This window comes from Sus scrofa, chromosome 6 (assembly GCF_054392235.1).
Source record: "Sus scrofa isolate SSC_HxYL_T2T_F1_AM1 chromosome 6, Sscrofa_HxYL_maternal_Yorkshire_Landrace_v2.0, whole genome shotgun sequence".
Lineage (NCBI taxonomy): Eukaryota > Metazoa > Chordata > Mammalia > Artiodactyla > Suidae > Sus > Sus scrofa.
In genome coordinates, this window is record NC_139388.1 from 40,275,764 (window position 1) to 40,293,980 (window position 18,217).

Genomic DNA, 18,217 nt, shown 5'->3' on the forward strand with positions numbered 1-18,217 from the left:
CATCATCACTATGAAAGGCAAGGATTGATAACTTTATCTCTTCCCCCAGTACCAAATTTGCTTGAGTTGATAGACACATGGGGGGGGGGCATAAAATGATGTTCTGATCCATTTTGCAGTGGCCAGAAATGCTATTTGTGTTCTTTGATGGTAAAGGAGTTTGACATCTGTTCTCTTTTCCAAACAATATGGAGACAGGACTTAGCTGGGGGCTTTATGAGATCTGGGCACAGGCTGTATGGTTTACCCGCTGATGACAATGAAGGTCTATACAAATTAGGAGATGGCTATTTTCCTTGAATGCAACATGGCACTGGTACAAGAGGAGAAAAAATAAGTTTATAAATGGTTCTCGAACATTGCTAAGTAGCACCCTGAGTAGGGAAGCACATCCTCATGAAGGCTGAGATGAGCTCCTGAGATATGGCATTTAGGTAGGAGGCTGGAAAGAAAATATGGGGGATTCCAGACTCTCCCAGATGTGCAGCAGAAAAAGCTGAGGAGGGGAGAGGGATGAAGATACAGATAGACCCAACTTTTATGCAAGCTGGTATTAGGGGTTAGGGAGAGAGAGAATTATTTATACTTCTTTCCACTCCAGGTTGTAAACAGAGCATATAGATTTATCTAGGTATCTAGGAGTGGATACTCGAAATGTCACCTTCATTGTTGGTGAGGTTGGACAAGAGAATATGTTTGGAATTAAGTCTTGGGTATTTACCACTGAGTTACAGGAAGAACAGCTGGACAGTGGTAAGTCCTTCCCATATAACCTCAGGGCAGGTTTTATCAAAAAGCTCCCAAGGTGAGTTGATCTGTGATGTGGGGTGGAGAGAAGTCCAGAAGATTTCTTTTGAAAACTTGAGAGATTGGTAGTTGCTGGTTCATGACTTTTGGCAGGACTGGGTCAGAAGAAGGAAATTGCTCTCCTGGCAGTTGTATGCTTTGAATTAGCAAAATTTGGGCATTGATGTTAATTTGGCCTCATGCAGATGTTGTGCTGGTTGTTGAGCTATCATAGCTCAGCTGTGAGCCACCCTTTTATACTCTGTGATGGTGCAACTGGAAAGCTGCTCACATACTTCTCTTCTGTCATTTGTTTCCCCCTTAGTTCTGCCACCAGAGGATGATGATGGATGCTGGAGACCTGGATGAAGGAGACATGACTTGCTTCTTTCTATGATTTTCCTGTTTCTCCCTGTGTTATGCTATCAGTGGTAGCTTTGGTTTTACCATGGCAGCTGGCCCCAGTTCCCAGCTGGTTTCTATAGTCCCAGAAGCAGCCTCATCACATTTGCTCAGACACTCACACCTCCATAATACCTCCTCCTCAGAAGGCTGGTTCCTTCCTCCAAGCTGTAGACTCTAGTCATTCTGGCCTCCTCCTTCAGCACCCAGCCCAGGGGTTGTCAGTTGCCACCTGCAGTTGTTATCTCTGTGTGGCCTTGGTGCTCCTTTTTGGACTTTTTCAGTCCTCCTATATCTGTTTAGCCAATTTCCTCTCTGGGATTTTTTCTGTTCAGATGGCTGGTGTAGTTTCTTTTTTCTGGAACAAATCTGAGTGATTATGATGTGCAAGGTGTCAGGTCTAGAGCATTTAGTTGACCCAAAACATGTTCGGACTTTGTGACTGTGTCACTGTGAACTTCAATGAAGATATTGTAAAGTTGCTTTAAATATAGCATTATGGGTTCTGTGTTTGTCAAATAAAAGTAATGAAATATTAAGGTTATCCAAGAGGGTTGTGGCTTGAATGTGTCCCTCTTAAATTTGGCTTCAGGCTTCTGTTACATATACAGTGACTCAGCAGGTGAGCACTAAATAACTAAAATAGCTTTTGTGGAGTGTGTTGGAGGAAACACTTTTAGGATAACATTAACTGGTGTTGGAATATTTTTGACCAAATCATTTCAACTTATGAACTTGGAATCAAAGTGCTCTTGGGCTCAAACCTCCAGGTCAAAGTCTTACAATGTAAAAATGAGGAAAGAGATCAACCCATGACCCTGATGCTACTTTCACTGATATGAAAAAATCAATTATCTGGACCCAGAGCAGCCAGGTACCCACCTCCATTCAGCTCTTTGATGGAGTGTGGTAAACCTGTTATGTGGGACAAGTTTGAGGATCTTGCTTCTAAACCAGATATTTTTGCATTCAAAATGTCTTATTGATTTCAGGCAGTTTTAGGCACAAGAAATATAGCAGAGAACAAAACAAAGTTACTTTCTTCTTGGAGCTGGTGGGGGACATAAATGATAAGCATATATATAGTAAGTTGGGTGGTGATGAGAGATAAAAAGAAAAAAACTGTACTGAGGATAGAAAGTGTCCACTTAAAAAAATGCACAACCTGAAAGTTCTAAGTTAAGTTTTATTTGGGGCAAAATTAGGACTTAAACCTGGGAGATAGCATCTCAGGTACCCTTGAGAAACCTGTGTGGCAGTGAGGGAGGAGCTAGGATATACAGGAATTTTTGCAACAAAGGGCAGGGAGGAGGAACAAAAGAGGCCTGGGCTCACTGAAATCATTCCTTTGATATGCAACAAGTTAAATATAAGCTTCTGTTCTTTTAAGTGCTACCAGGGCCAGTATCCAGAGTTTTTACAGCCTGTGGGACTCACTGGCTCTCACTCTTGGAGGTGACCGCATTCACAGATGACCATGACATTCTTTGCTTTATCCTTAACTACACCCCAGGCATCATTATTTCAGATGGCTCTGAAATACGACCCATAAATGAAAGGGGAGATATAGGATATGATAAAGGTGAGGGGGAGGTGCATACAGCAAACAGACATTTTACCAAAATTTGTTGCTGTTCTCCTGAAGGTTACTACTAGTCACAAGGAGTAGACATCACCATGAAGGATTTTAGTGCTTTTCTAGATATGAGCAGATGCAAGAATTGGGCACATAAAATCTTATTCTAAAAAAATATCTGACTATCTGAAGACTTGTTCTTCCAGTTTTCCCAGAGCATGAAGTGCCTCACTCCTGATTTTCACCCTGAGCTTTTCTCAGGTGTGCTGAGGGTCAGTATCTACAGTGGCTCATGATTTAATTCACATAGAAGCTGATGGCAAATGCCAAAATTCAGTTCACAAAAGTAATGAGGTGGTATTCAGATGATAGAGAGAGCAAAGGTGTCTCATAAAGTGACACTTCAGCAGACACCTGAATGCTGTTAGGGAGTATGCCAAGGGGCTATCTGAAAAACGATGTCACTGAGTTGAGGGAGCAGTAGGTGCAAAGACCCTCACTACAAGGGAATACCTGGAGTATGGGAAGAATAGCAAAGAAGGCTGTGGAGCTGGTGGCCAGATGTGGGGGGACAGAGGCATCCTCAGAAGTCTGGAGCATATTGGCCCATTTAGGAGGAGGTCAGTCTATGCCAAATTTTACCACTACCAGATGCACTCAGTAAAACCTCTTTGTTTCCTTAGCTGTATGTTTTCTTTTTTGTGAAATAGGAATAATCATCTTGACCCTGTCTTCCCCAGGCAGTGCCTGAGAGGCCTCAGTCCACATAGGGTAATAGTCCCAGCCTTGACTTCTAGTCCTAGTCTCTGAAATTACTTTGAAAAGAAATTTGGGGAAACCAAATTTCTTTGCTGTTTCTTTTCCCCCACTGGCTGTTCTCTGACCCATTTCCTCTGAGTTTCTCAGAAAATGTGCTGTTGTCTGGGCAAGGAGCTTCCTGGGGTGCCAGCCCAGCCTGAAAATCACTGGTGCCCCATCTCTATTTCCTTTCTGCTTTTGAAGGACATTTATATATTTTGACTATCCCCTCCCCTCCCACCAAAATTCTGATCATTTAGGGTAAGGAATTTATTTGCATAAGCATTTACTGATGAGAAAATGTAAGGCCTGAGAATGCCAAATTCCAGGTCAGGTAGGGAGGTGGGCAGGACTTTGACTCTCAGATCTGTTCTGTGTTGCAAGCTTGGTTGAAGAGGACGACCATCTCCGATAGAGGAGGACCGTTCTTCGGTCAAGGGTATACAAGTAGCTGTGCTCCTCTGCTAGAACCTCCAAACAAGATCTGTTCTTTTAACTTCCCTGCAAAATACAACAAAAAGCTTTGTGGGCCACCTGAGGAGTCTTCTTGTACTGCTGCTCCTTTTCCATATTTTCTTTCTTAAATGGCCTCATGGGCTTTTCTCTCTGTACCTCAATTTCCCACATTCACCTGGTGTCATCTACCCTTTTTCTAATTCTGTATATTCACTGGATGCAACAATAATAAAGGACAACTTATGAGTGTTTTCCTCCCACAGGCACTTTGTACACTGCTTTGAGTGCATTGCCTTATTTAGTCCTAACAAAAACAGTCAGTGAGGGAGGATTTACAGTTATTTTGACATTATAGATAAAAATATTGAGTCCCAATGAAGTTTAAAATTCTCACCTTGCACAGCTGGTAGACTGCAGAGTTAGGACTTGGACCCAGAGGCCTTAATCTGTATTCACTGAGTGTACTCACCAAAACTGTCTCTTCATGGTATTCCTCTCTGCTTCAAGCATCCAAGTGATAACGCTTGTGTGTGTCAGTAAAATTAGTATTATTGCCCTCATGATGCTGTGGTCATGATCAGAGTAAGGCAAAGTTGAATTCAAAGCATTAAGTTCTGTAATGTATTTATAAACTTGAGTGATGAGCAGTTTCTATTAAACTCAACTTATGTTTAAGTTTTGTTTGGCTTATTGGTACAATGGAGCTTGTGATACTCTCTCTCTTTTTAATCACTCTACATTATTCCATGGCATGGTATAAAAATGCCATCAAGTACATTTTCAGAATGGTAATACATTTGTGAATGGTAGGATTTTGATGGTGTAATTGAGGTTGAACTGAAATAATATGGTTCAAGAGGGAAACTTGGGGAAGAATATTAAAAAAGAGAAATTTCTGTGCAGCTGAGTAGTTATGGTTTTAACATTCAACAAGTTAAATATAAGCTTCTCCAACTGCACTTGTTTTGCCTCTAAAATGCCAACAAGATCCGTGTGCTCTGAGTCCTTTCTCTTGTGGCTAATTGGCCATCTGTTCATCCTGGCCTTGGAGAGCATTTGCTAAAAAGCCATAGAAAAAGTACATTTAGATATGACTCTAGAAAGTGCTCCATAATGGCCATTAAAGAAATCAAAGTGCTTTTATTAATTTTCAACTTTACACTCCCAGCCAGATGGAAAGCAAAATTCAGAGACAGCCTTTACCAAGCTGGAGGAGAAGGCAAAGCTTGTCCTGTGTAGTATCCCACTCTTTCTCCATTACTCCCATCTCTGTCCTGGAGTGAATCTCATCCTGTACTCTGGTTGGCTTCCTCTCCATCCCTTTCAAAAGTTTCCAGTCCTGGACCTCATCCCAATCAGGATCAGTTCTAATATGTCCCTCAGATTACACCCATTAGTAGCTCTCTTTCCATGTAGGACTTAGAATCTATTACTTATTGAATCAAACTGATATGCTTCTCCACAGAGTTGAATATAATAAAATGAAACGAGGTCACAATATCCCAGATTAGAAGGGAAGGTAAAGTCATCCAGACAAGACTCCATTTAGTATGCAAACAATTTGGTGTAGGCTAGATTCTCCCATGAGCAGGATTTCCTCCTGAAAATTGACTGCAAATGGTGCATGTAGTTGGTAGTCTCAGAAAGCATCAGTACAGGATTGGAGATGGAAAAGAGAATGAAGCCAATACAAGTTACAGCAGTGAGCAATTTACTGGTGAAGGCAAATGAGGTTCTGTCCTGCTGGGGACCTCTAAGAAGTATGGCCCAGAGTTAATTTCACTAAGGGGGAGGGTATTTATCCATTAATTGTCAGTCATCATTGAATGAGGGTGATTCTAAGGGCAGTAACTCCCTAGCCCTTCCAGCCTGCTCTGCAGGAGTCCTGGGTGCTTCCTGTAGGATGCCATTGCTCATGACTGCTGGGCTTATATGGATGGGACAGAGACACTGTCTGCCTCACCCTTGTAATGAAAGCATCTCATCCAGCTTACCCAGATCATGGAGTTCTGGTGATCAGAAACTCAACATCTTAAAGAATAATTCTTACTTCCTGAAAATTCTTTCATGTACCCTTTGTTCTAATTAACTGCTAGGACTAAAAAGAACATGGTTCCTTCCTCAGTCACTCATACTTCACAGATCCCCTTCTTGACCCCACCTTCCCACTCAAGTCTTCACTATCAATATGACACACATAGTTCTTCTATCTATTCCTCATAGGAGGGTAACTTCAGGCTTTCTACCCCCTCCTTTGTTGCTTTCCTTCACTGTAACGTGTCTTGAAAGAGGGTGCTGGATCATCATGCTGCAGCTTAACAAAGCTGTTAGAAAGCGGAATTTGAAGTCTGACTAAGTTCAAATCTGATCTTTGTAACCTTAAGCACTTTACATGACATCTCTGTGCCTCAGAGTCACATCTCAAAATGATTAAGTTACTCCTCATATCACAGAGTTGGTCATAGGACAGTGTCTGTTTCACAGTAAGAACTGAATAATTATTTGTGATTGTTGTTGTTGTTTGTAATAGTAGTGTGTTGTTCAGTTTGTCTGGATAGCATAGTTTGATGGGATAGAGAGAAGCATCTAGAGTATTTGGATAGAGGGGAGAGAGATTAAAGGATGGTAGCCAGTTGACCAGTGAGAAGAGCAAATTACTCAGACTTTGGGCTGCTGGGGCCATGAGGTTTGATCATATCCTTGTGGGAGGGATTAGATTTTCCCCTCAGGGAATGTAGGTATCATGCTGTCTGTCATCCAGGTGGGAAATCCTTTACCCATAGGGACCTGGAGCAATTGGGCCTGGATGCGAGGCAGGGAGAGTGGTGAACTGAACTGCTGTGAGCTGCCTCTGGCCACATAGATGCAGGGCTGGAACAACAACCACACCACCCTCTGCTTTCTGCTGGGAATGGTGGTGACATGGTAGCGTTTGGAGGATGAGCAAATAAATCCTGAAGTATGTCTGGATTCTGAGCAAATAAGATTAAACCTTGAGACTCTGAGCCATGGTGGAATCTAAATGTGTGGGCTGAATATGTCCAGTAGAGTTGCTCTCACTGGGGCCTGGGTAATAGGGGTGGCAGTAGGGGGAAGTGTGGATGAGGGCCAACAAACCTTAGGGGTCTGTTCTGGAAAACATGAAAGGCAGAGCAAGGAGGATGTCTCAGAGAGAGTTGAGTTGAAAATTCAAAAGATAGAAATGGAGGAAGTTTTCACTGTGGCTCAGTGGTAACAAACCTGACTAGTATCCAGGAAGATGAGGGTTTGATCCCTGGCCTCGCTCAGTGGGTTAAATATATGGCATTGCCATGAGCAGTGGTGCAGCCACAGATGTGGCTCATATCCTGCATTGCTGTGGCTGTGGCCAGCAGGTGCAACTCTGTTTCAGTTCCTAGCCTGGGAACCATCATATGCCATACATGCAGCCCTAAAAAGAAAAAGAAGAGAGAGAGAGATAGAAATGGAGTAATATTATCTTCAGCACAAAGGTAGACATGGGGCTCATATAGTCAACTGACTGTGAAGTTGGTGCCACCTCATTTTGTAGTCCTAGACAGGGAGGGTCTGTTTGATTCCAAGAATGTTTTTATTCTTTTTTTTTCTGCATCTCTATCCTTATCTCTGACCTCTGTACCATCTCTACTTTGTTCTCCCAGAGGAGGGCTTGTAAATTTCTGGAATTAACACTAGAACTTAAAACAGATAATGTGACAGAAATCACATTTCTATCCTCTCTAGAGGTGGAGGTGAGAGTTAAAGATAAAATTCCCAGCAGAAGCTGAAGGCTGGACCTGGGGAGAAGGGGGTTGAGTCTGTCACCAGGTCAGTGTTAGTGGGGCTAGTGTAACCCCTCTGAACACTGGCATTATAATGCCTGGCACATCTGAGACTCAGCTGGCATCTAAATATAACCCCTAATATCAACAAGGAAATATTGATTGAAGGGAGTAACCATCATGGCTCAGTGTTTAATGAATCTGACCAGGAACCATGAAGTTTTGGGTTTGATCCCTGGCCTTGCTCAGTGGGTTAAGGATTCGGTATTGTTGTGAGCTCCAGTGTAGGTAACAGATGCAGCTTGGATCCTGTGTGGCTGTGGCTCTGGTGTAGGCTGGAGGATATATCTCTGATTAGACCCCTAGCCTGGGAACCTCCATATGCCATGGGTGCAGCCCTAGAAAAGGCAAAAAAAAAAAAAAAAAAAAGAAAAGAAATATTGATTGACATAAACTGTAGTATGAGTCATCAGCATCCACCTTGATGTATATTATGCGAGCTTCATATTCCTTCAAAGCCTGGAGCTCTCAGCTAAGGCCTCCAGGAAACCACACTCTGACCTCCCCTTGCCTGGCTCATTCCTTCCATTTATTGTTGCACTGCAAGAGTAAATAGATGCAGGTAGGAGTACCTGAGATGCTGAAGGGGGTTTGACTCAGGGTACTCCCTTGGGTACCATGACTGGGATTATAAGACCCCTTCCTCCCAGCTCCCAGGGACTGGAGTGGGGCCTCTGTGGCTTCCATGATTCTGCATGTCAATACCATAGAAATCTGTATTTGCAGAGGCTGTTTCCTAACAGAAGAGAAGTTTCTAGGAGTGAAACATAAAGTGGGTACTCAGCCAAAGAACTAAAGCCTGCCCCCTGGTAACCCCAGTCTCTGCAAGGGTGATTGATGGGTAGGGTTTGATGAACTTGGGGGCCAGGAGGTGATTCACATAGAGATGACAATTGTGGTGGTGGAGTGCTGATCCTGGTAGAGCCTCATCTGGGCAATGGGGAGAAGGGAGCCAACTTTCCCATAGCCAGGGAAAGAGAGGGCTATTGAAAATTGTATTATCTAGGAAAGACAGGGAGGGAGAGTTTGAAGCAGAAGAAAGATCTTCAAATCATTCACTGGACAGTGGTTTTGACACTTGTTTTGGATTTATACCATTGACTTGTGGGACCCTGTGAATGAAGCCAAAAATCATCAACACTCAAAGTCAACAAGAGCTTACAAAGTCAATCTCTAATTCTGCATCTGATATTTTCTTGAGAACACCTCCTTTCCCAACTCTCCTTGAGTATTTCCTATAGCAAGAAGTTCATCTCCTCATGAGACAGCCTCTACTGGGAAGCTCTGCTTGCTAGAATATGCTTCCTAGGCTGAATTGAGATACACTTATGGAACCAGCTTTGCTCCCTAGAATGATGTAATGTTTCTTTTAGCACAGAGGTTCACCCTGAGAGCTGTGATGCAGGAGACTTTGAGTAGGGCAGGAGGGAAGGGAGTATTCTCCTTTGTTTTAGACTTTGATTTGACCCATGAAATTACCCCCAACACTCATTTAGGTTCTGGTTCAATTACAAAGGATTTCCTAGATGAGAAATGGGCTCTAAACACTTGGCTTTTCTCTAATTATACATCAGGAATATGTTCCTCATGGGTTTCTCTAACTCTGGCATATTTTCTGCATTTATTAACAATCAGGTTGCAAATAAGGTGTACAGTAAGATGACATTCATGTGACTTAGAGCTGCAGCCATCAGATTCCACAGAAAGGTGTATGTTGATGCTGGACTACCAGGAACTTGAGCACAGCATGCTCTCTTGTCTCCTCTTCTCTGCACTTTTACTTTGTTCTCTCTTTTTTTTTTTTTTTTAAATGAGAGTTGCAATGTTTATTTCAGGTTCTTTCTTGTTTTTTTTTTTTTTTTTTTTTTTGTATTTTTTTTTTTTTCTTTTTTGCCACACAGGCAATATGTGGGAATTCCTGGGCCAGGGATTGAACCTACGCTGCACAGCAGCAACCAGAGCCACAGCGGTGAGAACGCAGGAGCCTCAACCTGCTAGGCCATCAGAGAACTCCCTACTTTGTTCTCTTAAGCTGGCCATATTTACTTTGTTCTCTTAAATGCTCATGGAGAAAGCCATCACATTGCAAGTCACTGTTACCAAGGAGTGATTAAATCTTCACAGCTTTATTTCTGAAAGTCTTAGGGGAAGACCTTGATTGGTGTGGTTTGAGTTATGTGTCTATCACAAACCAACTGTCTGTAGCCAAAAAGTGATTTCTAGCCCTGCCTATTATCTTAGGTTAAATGTAAAGTTCATTAGCATGGCCTCTTAGTTCCTGCCTGTATTTCCTCAGTGTTGCATTAAATGAGCTTATCTTGACCAGTTTCATGCAGCCCCACTGGCCTTTTATAGTGTTATTCTAGAGATTCCTTGCATATGTTGCCCAAAGAGCTGTGTATTGAAAATGAAGTTTTGTTTCAGATGTGAAAAGAGCATTGACAGCAAACCTGGACCCAATACTACCACTTTATGACTGTGTCACATTGGCAAACTCTTCCTCTTTCTGGGTCTTTGTTTCTCCATCTGTTCAATGAATATGTTTGGACTAGACAGTTTTTTTAAATTCCTTTTAGGTACTTACATTTTTGAGTTTCTAAAAAAAGTTCTGTCTTGTTCACAGATCCCCAACAATAATGCTATTCTCTCTTAGATAAAATTTTAGTCTGCAAGGTTGAATTCAAATCTTATCTCTGTTAACACTTTTAATCAATAAGAATGTATCAGTGCTCATTCTAGGCCAGAGGCCAGTGGATGGGAACCATAAAGCAATTATTGGAGTCAGATTCCTGCCCTCAAGAGTGCTCCCATTTCCAAGGGACCTGTGTTTATTTATGCTGAGTACCCATGTTGACATTTATTTTTGCTTAAACACATACCCTCTTGGTATCAGAACCATTTGATAAGAATAATATCTCCTCCTAAAAACTACAATATCAACAAGTGTTTTTACCTTAATCTTTAAAAAACTTTCAACCAGAGCTTGCCATTTGCAGAGGAGGAATGCAGTGGATGCAAGACACTGGGTTGCATGACCAGAGGCATCTGATACTCTGATTTGCCTACTCGATGGTGGACCCCCTGAATGCTGGGGCTCCTGACTAAATAAAATGCCAGTTTTATCACTGAATGGGTCTTCACTTTTTTAAAACTTCCTCCTTGTTCTGGGTAAAGCCACTTCTGGGTTTTTCCCAATGTGTTCCAGGGGTTCCTCAGGGGCCAGGGCCACGGTGGCCACCTCAGCCAAGTAGTTAGCTCTTCTTGGTTAAACAGTCTTGCCTTTGTCCCAGCCTAGTAACTGGTGCCCAAGTCCATCAGGCTTTTACTTCCCCAGGACTCTGAAGACCTCCTATCTATACCCAGGTTACACTACTCACCACTTTCCAGGTTGTGAGAAAATCAAGAATGAGAGTTCTAATTAGTTATTGCTTTGAAAGCAACACCAGTTCTTTTTCCAACCTTCTTCTATGACCATCAGCCCCTCAGGGATTCTGTTTTTATCTGTAGCTTTTGACTTCCTTTGGATTAGAAGTATAAAGAAGACAGAGAATGTTGTGGAGAGAACATTTTGTCTGTTTGAGGACTTTCTTGGTTTCTTGGGCCACAGGAAGGGATAAGAACCAAAAACAGCTTTGTGAGTTTTGGTGCTGATTTTTGTTCTGGCAAATAAGACATGCTTTGTAAGATTCAGCTGAGGCAGACCTGCTGTGGTGAGTAAGATAGTGTCATTTTCTGATTTAAATGCAATTGACACTGCACAGCCCAGGGTAAAATCACAGTATCCTCCCAAAGGTGTGAAACACTCAGGTACATGTGTGCAGGTGGAAAAGGCCCACAAGGGCTGGACTTTCTGGGTTTTGCCTATAAATACAGCTGTTGTGGAGTCTTTGCTGAGATTCTGTAATATGCTTCTCACTGAGATCCCTAGAATTGGGAAAACAGTTCCAACATGCACTAAGCAGAGCAAGGGAAACATATCTATTATCGTTTATGGGATGTGTGATGTCTAGTCCATAACAACTTTGCAAAGAAACAGGTCTTAAGTCCAAATAATTCATCTCAATGTACAACAAAATGGTTTCATGTGTATCATCAGTCAAAGGCTCTTGAGTCTGCTGAAATGAGGCTGGTATGTATATCTACTGGAGAAAAGAAACATCTTTACAAAAACCCTGAAAAAAATTTCTTTCTATTCTTTTCTTGTCTTTCATTCCTATACAAGCATGTTGTACAAAATTTCTTAAAAGAAAAAAAAACAGTAAAATATGCAAATCTGTTTTAAAATTGTCTTTGTTATTATATATGACATACTGGTTAGTATGGATTTCAAGTCATTTTTCACCCAAATGTTCAAGGAATTAATATCCTCAGTAATGGGATGCTAAATATTCATAGTCCTGTAGGGCTGACCTTGTCAATGAATAGGGTCGCTCAATGAATAGGGTCTCACTCTATTATATTTTGGTCTCTGCAGAGGGACAAGTTTAGAAACATAGTCAGTTCCCAAGCTTCTGTTTCTACTACAAGTTTGGTCCATGGGACATGATGTTTCATATGTAATTTATGGGGAATAAATAAAAGAAGAAACCAATGGGATTGACAGCACCTATGGAGCAATGGGATGCAGCTCAACCCTTGGCTTGGCACAGCAGGTTAAAGTATCTGGCCTTATTGGCTTCTTTCCCTTCTCAATCTCTCTTCTGTGATCTTCTCTCAAATAAACCATTTGTATTCAAATCCTTATCTCAAGGTCTGATGTTGGGGGAATCCAACCTAAAAATGCATATAGCTCACCTGACTCTCTTGTGCTCTTGCTGCCAGATGAATTCAGACAGTAGAGGCATTGGCAGGAAGATTAGAGGATTGTAAGAGAGATGATAGAGTCCATCTTCCTTGCATCAGCACTGTGATTTTTGTAAGGGCTTCCTCTCTTTATGACTGTAGATCAATGGCTGCATTAATCACTAGATGGAGTAACATTTTCACTCTATCTCTCATTCAGGCCAGGGAGTCATAGATTTTTATCACCATTGCTAGTCTCACAGGGCCTCAATATGCCTTGTTTGTCCCTCTGCCAGTTATCAAGTTATTGCCTTTCAGTTCAAAAATCCCAGCAAACAGTGTTTTTTTGCTAGCTGGTTCTTTGTGAAGCTTTGCTAATAAAGGGAATTAGAAAGACACTGCATGGCTGTAAGAGCACAGAACTTCCCTTCTTTGTTCCTTAGTGCATGCTCTTCAGACATGTCTGAATCTCAGCTTTAGGAGGTTGCATTAGTTGGCTTGGGCTGCTATAACAAAAAGCCTTAGACTGATGGCTTAAAAAATGGGAGTTTATTTTATCACAGTTCTGAAGTCTAGGGAGCTCAAGATCAAGGTGCCAGCAGGGTTGGTGCCTGATGAGGCATCTCCTTGTGTTGTAGATGCTGACTTCTTGCTGGTTCTCACATGGCAAGAGAAAGAGAGGTGGGGGGCAATTTTTTCTGTCTCTTCTTATAAGGACACTCACACCATAGGATCAGGACCCCACCCTTTTGATTTAACCTAAATTACCTCCATTAAGACCCTATCTCCAAATACATTCAAATTGGGTACTGGAGCTTCAACATATGAATTTTGGGAAGCACAATTCAGTCCACATCATAGACCCTCTTCTAATTGCTTTCTTGCTCACTATCTTTTACCCAGAGGTGGTAGCTGCTTTTTGCATTTTCAACTCCTAGACCTCTTATTTCTATTTTTCCCCTTTTAAGTAGGTAACTACTTTTACTAATTAATAGTTCCTTACATCAACTTTTTCTGCTTAAATTACTGATGTTTCTTTTTCTATATTGGACCTTATTCACTACAATTCCCTTAACTCTACTTCTACCTCCCTAGTCTTTTTATGAAGTTTATCTTTAATTCCAACTAAGTGGACCTTTTGATATTGATAAGGTGACAAAATCTGGTGGATCACCTGCAAACTCTGATAGTATGGTCACTCTTTGTCCAATACATAGTACCTTATTCCCTGCAATGATTGGTTTTAAATCCTATTACCCCTCTACTTTGGTCCAGCATCCTCTACATGTCCCAGCTTCTTTCTTAAACTCAAAGGAGCCCTGTTTTTTAAGTCTAGCTTTTTAAGCCTATCCTTTTTTACTTTGAATTTACCTCCCCACTTTGTCCTACCAGACTGCATCAGGGCTTATGTCCAAGAAAATTGGTGACCCATTACATCTTTATGACTCTGTATTTTATAGGAGGACAAAGCATCAATTCAGAGATATGTGTCTCTATCTTAATTCCATAAATGCTAGTGGAATTTATGATGGTCTGATAAAAGACATATCTTGGGGAGGTTTTTTTTTTCCCTCTAGGGCTGCTCTGATTTCGCTTTTTTCTTCATATGCTCAAGTGAAAGCAGGCAGAGTGGATGTGCTAAGGGTAAATGATATTAAACTTATCCCCACTTGATATTTACCTGATTGTTGATTCTTTCACTAGATCAGTTGGCAAATTCTTATCAGTTATATTGATATGTAATAAATTATTGCCCAAGATCACAGAGTGAATTTGGGAGGGGATCCTTGAGTGATACTTGTCCAGGACTTCTTGATCTTCCCAGTTCCATCATGCTGTGGGATCTTTTAGGCAGAGGAGAGAGGTCATTTGGGAAATTTTTCTTTAGTGCAGTTTTTCATTCTAATGAGAAATGTTTCCCTAAAAATTTCCTCTGAATGTTTAAATTCAACTTTAAAATGGGTTTCTTTCTTTATGTCCAAAGTTCCCATATTTTAAAAAATTATACTCTTAATGAGAAAATATATATTCATTTCAGAAGAAAATAGAAATTATTAAGAGTGGTGCAGAGAACCTGAAAAGATGTGGCTAGTTCTTATCATCCAGAAAAAAATCTTTTAGGAGTTCCTGTCATGGTGCAGTGGTTAATGAATCCAACTAGGAACCATAAGTTTGCAGGTTCGATCCCTGGCCTTGCTCAGTAGGTTAAGGATCTGGCATTGCCGTGAGCTGTGGTGTAGGTTGCAGATGTGGATTGGATCCCGCATTGCTGTGGCTCTGGTGTGGGCTGGCATCTACAGCTCCAATTAGACCCCTAGCCTGGGAACCTCCATATGCTGTGGTAGCAGCCCAAGAAATGGCAAAAAAAGACAAAAAAATAAAATAAAATAAAAATCTTTTAAAATATTGAGATAGGAGTTCCCGTCGTGGCGCAGTGGTTAACGAATCCGACTAGGAACCATGAGGTTGCGGGTTCGATCCCTGCCCTTGCTCAGTGGGTTAACGATCCGGCGTTGCCGTGAGCTGTGGTGTAGGTTGCAGACGCGGCTCGGATCCCGAGTTGCTGTGGCTCTGGCATAGGCTGGCAGCTACAGCTCCGATTAGACCCCTAGCCTGGGAAACTCCATATGCCGCGGGAAGCGGCCCAAGAAATAGCAAAAAGACAAAAAAAAAATAAAATAAAATATTGAGATAATAATTTATGTAATATTTTATATTCTCTTCCCAGTTATTAGTTTTGGCAAATATTTCGCATTTTAATATAAACTTTAGTAAGCATTATTTTCAGTGATTGCATTATGCATTATTATAATCTAAAATGTTATATTTGGAATCGATAGGCAATGGGGCCTTACTCTACATTACAGGGAACTGGGTGTAATTGGGTCATTTTGCTATGCAACAGAACTTGAGGAAACATTGTAAATCAACTATACTTTAAGACAAAATAAAATAAAATGTTCAGGACTATTTTCTCCCATAACTTAGCTATAGGTGTGACTGAGGAATGGTTTGGGTAGGGAAATCAGACAATCTATTTTCAGCTTTTCTAGAAAATAATTTAGAACTATTTTGATTTACCCTCCTTGGGAAAGAAGTGCGGTCAGGGTCTTCTCATGAGATTGAAAGATGCAGGGGTTTTTCCTGGCCAACATAAGTGAGAGAAACATAAACTGCCAAACAGCAAATCTAAAAAAAAAAATTAAGAAGAAAAATTACACCTGCATTGAAGGGCTTAAGAGCTATAGAAACTTGCTTTTGATTCTGATAGACCATACTCCCCTCACACCCGGGACCAAATGCTGATGACCTAAAGCTTCTTGTAGAATGATGGAAAAGCTGAGAGCAGAAGGAATCTCCCAGTTTGTAAGGCTTGGAGTTTTTATTTTCAGGTATTTTTTATTCTCCAAGCATTGATTCAATTTAACATTCCATATACCTTAAGGATGCAAACAGAAGGAAATCTATGTGAAAATGCTATTAGTCTTATCCACAGAAACATATTCTTTTCTTGTCATCTGAGTAGTTATATTGCCACTGCTTCTTCAGAGACTATAATTTCCACAGATATCTGTCTATTTTTGACATTTTTGTTTTATTAACTGATCTATTTCTATTGTTTATTCTTCCTCAGCATGAAAGTTGATAGACAGATGCATACATTTCACATGAAGTCTTTGGGGTCTTTTTAAATCCCCTTTGCTCTAAGCAGTAGTCCACATATATGAACTGTCACCAAAATGATGCGGTCCCACTTTTGGTGTGTGAAGTGCCAAGGGGTCTTTTCTGCTCTCAGGCCCATACACTGTCAACATGAGTGGAATTTTAAACAAGACATAAATTACTTTCTTAAGTTGCATTTTATAGTGGTGAGAGAGAGACAGAAGAAAATAGAACTCCTGTTTCTCAGAGATATAGCCTGGCCCAAAGCCTATGGATTTATATGATAATTTCTGGAATTCAATAACCCCGATACTTGCTTTTTAAGAGATGGAATTCACATTCTCCCCCCCTCCCCACCTTCAGAAAATATATATGTATTGGTTTTGCTGTGAAGTCACAAGTTAAAGGGCAGTTTATGAATGATAGATTAGCTCTTGAAAGAATAAAAAAAGGAACTCTTAAAAGTCTTATTGGAAAAAGGCAGCATAGAAAGACCCTGAAGTCACCTCCTCCCACAGACAACAAATTTACAGATTCATATGGGATAATTTTATTCTTAAAAGGACCAGAGTACTAGCTGAATAGAGTCTCCACAGAAGACAAATGAGATGCATCAAGAAGGGTATAAGAGGAGGAGACAGAGCCCTTACTGGGACCACATCCTAGATGCTGTGACCCCTCCATCAGGAGGAATCCACCAAAAATATGGAACTCTTTTTGAAGAATGAGAGGATTGCATCCCACATTAGGGACACCAACCTTGGGAGTCAGCAACAGATAAAAGAGCTCCCAAAATGTCTGATTTTGAAAATCAACAGAGATTAAGGCCAGAAGAATCAGGACTGTAGGGAGCAAGATCTTTCCCTTAGAGAGCTTATGCACAAACCCACTGACCCTGAGATCAGATGAGACTGAGTGAATTCAGGTTGGTGTGACCATAGATACATCCTGCAATCCAGTGCAAAAGCAGCAGCATAAGGGAGGGAGACTCACTTGGTAATTTTAAAGTGACTTCCATGGGGGTGGAGCAAAATGGTGGAGGAGTAAGAGGTCATGTTCAACTTATCTCACAAACAGATAAAAAAGAAAAAAACACATCTACATGTAAAATGACTCACACAGAACATCAACTGAGTGCTGGCAGAAGAACAAAAACCTCCAAAAAGGGCAAGAAAGTTTTGACATAACTGGGTAGAACAAAAGAAAAAAAAAAGAGAGAGACAGAAAAGGAATAAGGATGGGATTAGCATTCCTAAGAGGGAGCTGTGAAGGAGAAAAGGAAACCACATCCTGGGAAGCAACCTAATTCATGGAAAGATAGCCCAAAATGGAGGGACCTCAAAGTTGCCAACAAAAGTCCAGCAGTTGGACTGAGAACAGCAAAGCATAGTGAGAGAGGCACAGATTGTCTGAACCACCAGCCTGGACTCCACAACCTGAGATGCTCAGGTGGGGGCTTGATGCTAAGACTTAGGATCCAGAGGTCAGTCCCTGGGAGAGGACTGGGTTTGGTGGTGTGGAGACAACCTAAGGGGCTAAGGATCAGGACACCACAAGCAGGGGAGCAGTATGCCATGGGCTGGGGAGTGGAACACCACAGCAGAGGGAAATTGGGAGAAGGTCCAGGTCCATAGGAGACACAAGGCACCATTGATGGGTAGGGCAAAAGGAGGAGGGGAAAACTGTCATAGGAAACTCCTGGTGCCCAAGCATGAGCATGAACACCCGAGGGCTCTCAGAGGGTGGGGTGGCTGTAGCTCATGCTGCACATGGCGAGAAGCCACTTGCTAGTTTGTGGGAGACTGAGTGGCTCTGGCACAGTGCAATGAGAAGCTGCTTGCTAGTCTATGTGAGATTGGGCACTTCTTTTGCAGGCTACCAGTGTCTAGGCACCCCTTGTGTGTGCTGAGGGCAT